Raw genomic sequence first — 6,839 nt, 5'->3', positions numbered from 1 at the left:
CTCCAAATCAAACCCATTATTCCCACGATTCCCACGATTCCCATAATCAATTCCCACTTCTATTTTATATCTAATTCTTTTCTCACCACTTATATATACACACACTTATACACAAACTTCTCCACAACATCACAAATTATCAAACACAAAAATCCCTCAAACACTTAGCTTTTATTCTCTCCTACTCAATCCCAATGGCACCTAAGAGACAAAGAACTCAAGTAAGTAGCACCACCACCGATTCTTCATCTGCGGGTGGTGTGAGGTAAAGGTTTTCTACTCCTGAGGCTGAAGAGGAGTACACGAGGCTGCTCTCGAAGCCTGTTGCGAAGGAGCGAGGTTTTCTGCCATCAGGGAAGGATGGTAAGTTGTTGGAGATGATTTTGGAGATAGGATGGGTTCCTTTTTGCGAGGCTCCCGCTGTTGTGCCCATGAGTCTTGTGCGAGAGTTTTATGCCAATGCCAACGCAGAGAAGAATGGCTTCACGGTGGTCAGGGGGATGTCTGTGGAGTATAGTGCTGATGCGATAAGGAGGGTGATTGAGCAACCCGCGAGGAAGCCTGATCAGGACATTTGGAACGATAAGACTTCAGAGGACTTTAACTTGGATCTGATCGTTGCTACTCTTAGTGTGCCCGAGAGTCACTGGAAGTTCAAGAGGGGAACAACTGATTAATCCACATTCCCTGCGCCGTGCATGAACAGGTTTGCACGGGCTTGGAACTCGTTTATTTGTGCTAACATCATGCCATCATCACATATGCATGAGATTATTGTGGAGCATGCTCGTCTGCTTTGGGGTATTCTTCAGGATGATTATATTGATTTGGGGATGGTTATATATCAGGGGATTTTGAGGTTCTTGAGAGGAGGTACTACGGGTTCTATACCCTATGCGTCCGTTGTGACGAAGTTGTGCATGGCAGTTGGTGTTCATTGGCCCGCAGATGAGCAGCTACAGCTTTCTAGTGCTCATATCGACAGTTCTACACTGTCGAACATGACTCAATCGTATGGTGGCAAGCCCGATCCTAAGGGGCTTGGTTATTCATATGATCATCTGCAAGGTGGTAGAACAGGGGATCAGACTTTTGATGTAGGGACGTAACAAGAAAGGAGGGCAGTATGGAGAGCTTAGTTGGGAGAGGAGGCTGGCCCTTCACAGCAGGAGGAGGCTGGAGGCAGGAGCTGAGGTTGGAGCTAGTTTGAGTTCGACGCAGTATCGGCGTCTAGCGAGAAGGATGGATGCGATGCACAACATCCATAGTTGGTTTGCACGTGATCTCACCCAGGCACTTGGGACTGCATTTAGAGCCACCGGTGTTGACATCCAGTGGCCAGTATTTGGTGAGGATTCCATGTATCCACTTCTAGACACACCTGACACTCCACCCATTGAGGGTGGTGATCCTGATTCAGAGTAGGTATGCCTTATTCCTTACTATTACCTTTAATGAGGACAGTGAATATTTTAAGTTTAGGGGTAGTAGTTGAAGGAATATGTTTGTATGAGTCGCATATAGTTTGCATATTCATGATAGTTTAGTTCATATAGTTGCATATTTTACCATATAGTAGTTTTTATTTATTTGTATTGGTAGTGTTTATGTTAGTTTGTTCATGTAGTTTCATGCATTTGCATAATAATATGATCCCGTAGATGATTTTTCCGGTTGACTTGTGATATTGATGCTAGTGCAGTGATGTCGTAATTAGTGATGTTAAATCTCATTGAATTGATTTTCATGCTAGAGGCAATTGTATTTCACTAAGTCTTATAGGTTGCTAAAGTGCTAGATCATGGTCATGGTTTGTTTGTTTATCGAGGTTTAATTGCTTGTTTATATTTAGAATTTAGGATATTCTCTTAGTAATAAAAGACATGGATATTTAAAAATTGGAGAAAATTGGATTTCATTGCTAGTTGTTGTGGCTAGGTGTCAAATGGCTAGTAGCCAGCTCATATTTTTATGAGTAGTCTAGGGTTGAATGAGATGGAGCGAAACGCACTCATTTAGAAATTATTGAAAAAATAGAGGAAAAAAAAGAAGAAAAGTATGTGTTATGTATAACTGATCATGACTGGGCTCTTTAGTACTCGAGTTATTAAGTTCTTAGGGGACTTTGTGCCTAGTGACCTAAGGCTTTTAATAGTCTGGGATCCGCTAACCTAACGCTCGCTATATGCGTACTATTGTATAAGTCTTTTGTGGACCTCACTCATTGCACGGTCAAATAAGCATAGTTTTATTGTTTTGTTGGGAATAAAAGCGTGAATCTATGTAAAACTCTGATATAAGAATTGAAGTTTTAAAGTTATTTTGATTTTAGCTTTTATTCTATTTATAACCTTGCGATTGCCTTAATCAGTGGTGAGTCAAGATTGTTGATCTAGTGGCGATAGTATGTCTATAAGCAGTTGCATACACGCACGTCTCTGGTTTATAGATTAATTTGTGAGATTTGATTGATCTCTATGCGAGTAACTGCATTTGTTGAGATGTTGCTTGTTGATTGGTTTAGTTATTCTATTGGGAATCGTTGCATTCATTTAGTTACATTCATGCATTTTTATTTCTTGTTCTTTGAGTCTGTTTATGCTTGAGGACAAGCATCGATTCAAGTTTGGGGGTATGTTGAGTGGCATTTATGACACTTTATTACGCTACGTAAAGCTTTGAATTGGTGTAATTGTACTCAAGTTATTGGTATTTTAATGTGTTTTCTAGTGTTTTTGCATTTTCAGGAATTATCTAGGTAATCAGGTGAATTAGGATTATTTTTGTGCTAATTTTGTGTTAAGGTTGTGTTGGAATAAAATCTCTTGAAAAGTCGGCTCAATTCAGCAAGAAAATTAGGAAATCAGAAGTTGATCCAGGGAGTCAGCGCGCCCGCGCTGTGATAGCATGCGGCCGTGCCCAAAGTCCAGAAACTCAGCGCGCCCGCGCTGGTTAAGCGCGAGCCCGCGCCAGGTCAAATTCAAAGAATCCTGATTCTAATGGGCTTTTGATCCAAAGGACTTCTACTATGCATAGGGCTGCTATATATACATAATTAAGTTTGTTGTTCAAAAGAGACATATCAGAGAGCAAGGGGAAGGAGTAAAGAAGGCCATTTTAGCACAATTCAACCAAGGTGAAGAAGACTTAGTTTTAACTTGTGATTCTTTGTTTAATTTATAACGTTGGAAGCTAGTTTTTTTATTCTTGAACTTATACTCTTGTGTTATACTTTGTTTATTATTCGTTTATAAAGACTACATTTATTTTACCATGCTTTCATCGGAACCCACGTTGATGATGAGTCCAATTATGGGCTAATCATTATCGTGTGGTTCTAGCAGATTTATTTATGGATTTTTTAGTTGACTTGTTTCGATACTTTAGTGTGTGGTGATTGTATAATAACCTAGTATTGGTTGTGCTTATTCGTCTTATGAACGTCGCGAACTTATAAGATAGCATGTTAATTCTTAATGAAGCAAAAGTGAATTTAAGGGTTTAGAACTTGCCATGCCATCATAGGTTCATGGTATTTGTTATGCATGTTTCATAGGTAATTTTAACCATCTTACTTGCCCTATGTAATCACGATAGATAACTTGTGCATTAAACCATTATGTTGTCAAATTCTATGGACATATAGGGTATCAATATAATTAGTGTCTATTCAGCTTCTATCTATTTTGTGGATGTCTGGTAGTATGGTATTCATACAACGAAAGTTGGTGGTTATCAGTTTCGTGTTATATGATTAGTGTCATCACCATTACATGCAAAGGTTAAGAACGAAAAGACTGTTGAATGAAGTACTTAATGAAGTTAGAATCTCATGTTGTCATATATATTAATTCAACCATTTTTATTCTCTTAGTTATAATTGTTAGTTTAAATCTTAGTCAGAAAACAATCTCAGTCTGTTAATCATCTTACACTACAAGAAAAAAGTCCATAGACATCGGTTTTTTACCGATGTCTATGTTGTTTGGCAACCGATGTTGATGTCGGTGATGTCTATTCTAGACATCGGCCATAACCCGATGTCTTTACTTGCTTAGACATCGTTTCTGGCAAAAAAATTGATGTCCATGCATTGTTTTTTTACAAAAAATGTTAGAAATAAATAATTTAATAAATAAATTACACCTATTACAACAGATTAAACATATTACGAGCTATGTTTTTTTCCACATAGACATCGAGTATTTTCATTTAGGTGATGTAAAATCAGATATTAAACATCGAATTCTTTAGTGAAAGGTGATGTCTATATCGGCACATAGACATCAGTTTTATCCCTAACAAAGTGTTGTCCATGTTTAATTTAGACTTGAACATGTCAGTCTTTCACATCAATTATTCATCTAAAAGCGATGTACATTAACTTTTTTGACATCAGTTTTTCTTCTTTAAAAGTGATGTCTATATTGTCACATAAACATCAGTTTTATCCCAAACAAAGTGATGCCTATTTTCAATTTATACTTGAACATGGCAGTCTTTGACATCAGTTTTTTATCTAAAAGCATGTACATTAACTTTTTTTGACATCAGTTTTTGTTCTTTAAAAGTGATGTACAATTGCTTTTGTAACTAAGATATATCAAATATACAGAACTTGCACTCAAGTAAACTAAAGAAATAATAGATTTAAATACATGCTTAAATATATAGTCTGGTCCTTTATCATCACTAAAATAAACTGCATCTTACATTGAAAAGATACTAGTTTATTTTCTGCAATGCCCATCAATTCATCATCTATATATTTTGGTGAAACATCTACATTCTCAGGAAGATTGGATCCAAGTTCCCGCTGTGTTTTAGAGTTTTGTCCACCAGTTGACTTCTGCAACACGTCTAAATAGATGCATGTTCCAGCTAATTTTTGGCGAAAAAGATTTAAAGGTGGCCTGTAAAATAGTGAAGTACGATTCTCAAGGTTTTTATGGAGTATACCCAAAATCAAAGCAGGGACAGAGAAAACAAATATCAGTCCGCGGAAGTTCTTTATAGATTATACCTCTCAGCAGAAATGTGGTGCATTCGCGATCTGAGATTAGTATATGAATTATAAGATGCAGCAAACTCCAGAGATGCCATGGAACTCCAGAGAGTAAAAAGCTGTGGTACCATTAAGGGGAATAAGTTCCTTAGATCAAGTGGCTGCAAGCATGTGTTTACACTTCACATGTTAAAAAATGATCATATTATGAGCAATTTTTAGGAAATGTACGACATTACTAAAGGCTACAGTTACGGCAAAACCTATTGTATTAACATATCCGAAGCGGTGAGTTTCATATTGTACTGGGAAATAATAATTATGGAAAAAGCCAAAGTGAAGTGCATCGTAGAGGTATATATTAGGGCACTGTACAAATAATACCATATCAGAACTGTAGGGTGAAATATATTACTTACAATACTGCAACAAACAAATTATTGTGATTATTAATATATATATATAAAAATCAAGTACAACAAACTAGCCTCCGACATACAAACAAATCCACAAGCAAATGCAGATGAAGCTCACAAGAAAACAAACTCGGGCGTAAAAAATGAAGATATTGTGAACTTACCAGCTTTTTTGGCTGCACGCATAAGAAGTTCTTCTATAAGGTGCTGAGCAGGGTCCCCTTCTGGAAACCACTTCCTGATTGCTCAAGTACTGATATAGACCATCGGATGAACATAAGCATATTGATGACTCCACTGAAATGAACTTAGTTAAGGACCAACAAAAGTTATGGTGGTTGCTCATGCAGCAAACAAGAAACATTTGAGATTGACTCAACAGAACTTTCATATTGACCTCATAAATAAAGAAAGACCTACCAGATATAAGGGAACAACAAACTAATAATAGGATAAGATCATCATCAAACACCTACAACCTGAATTTACAGAATTGTGAAGACCCTTACTGCTTTGTCCTGCTCAAGGCCAATCATATCTATAAGGTTCTTGTGGACTACATAACAAACTATTGTGTAATTCATTTCCTAGCAACTCTAAAGGTTGTGTCGTGTATGATGCATCCGTAATAAATGTCAACAATATGTGCCAAGTTAATAAAAATTATACAAATTGATTAATTTATATTAGTAATATTATTGGTGAAAGCATCATCCGAAGAATGAACAACATGCACCTTATGCTCTTCAACAACGTATCCCAGTCAGTTTCACTGAATTGGTGTCCTCCAACTTCTATGAGATGGACCAATGCCCCCAAAGAAATTGACAGCACTGACTGATCTATCTTTTTGGCACATTCTAACAGCAAACTAAGTAATGGAGGCAGCACAAATGACACTTCCTAAGAGAAATAAAGAGAAATGTCACCAAATGACATGTATTGACAAGAACACAATCTGGATTAAGTGCAAAACTAGCTAGGAAACAGGAGGACTACTTCTCACCAATTAAAATGGAAACCATAACAGAAAATAGATAATTAGCTTAGCAACATTAAGATCAAAAGGAGTGTTATAAGAAAAATCATAAGCAGAGTTAAAACAAACAAGAATGCATATAAAATCCTTGATTCTCGGTAAACAGGGAAAGGATTGGAGTTCAGTGATATTATCTCTAAGCAAAGTGCAGCTTAAATTTAGGATTCCGCAAGATGTTTAGATGCATGATATCATGCATATTGGGTCACCAGTGACATTATTTACTGTCACAACTATCGTGGCAAAACAGCCACTGAGTTTTGTAGCCCCTCTATATATAGCATGCTGCCTACTTTATAATATGCAGTTTTAGTTATAATAGTCTGATAGATACACTTACATATTCTCTGCAGTTCTCCTTAACAGATTGAATGGTTCA

General features: G+C 36.9%; 1 long non-coding RNA gene across 1 annotated transcript; it reads right to left on the bottom strand.

Moving 5' to 3' along the window:
• Positions 1–4,769: 4,769 nt before the first annotated feature.
• On the bottom strand, positions 4,770–5,597 carry LOC141724218 (uncharacterized). Its single transcript, XR_012576553.1, has 3 exons — positions 5,586–5,597; positions 5,024–5,166; positions 4,770–4,913 (listed from the first exon to the last, which is right to left on the bottom strand). It is a non-coding gene; the product is annotated as an uncharacterized LOC141724218 (long non-coding RNA).
• Between the last annotated feature and the right edge of the window lie 1,242 nt (positions 5,598–6,839).

The sequence above is a fragment of the Apium graveolens genome, chromosome 5 (genome assembly GCF_009905375.1).
Source record: "Apium graveolens cultivar Ventura chromosome 5, ASM990537v1, whole genome shotgun sequence".
NCBI classification, from domain to species: Eukaryota; Viridiplantae; Streptophyta; class Magnoliopsida; order Apiales; family Apiaceae; genus Apium; species Apium graveolens.
Note: the sequence above shows the minus strand (reverse complement) of the source record. Positions and strands in the feature narration are given on the sequence as shown.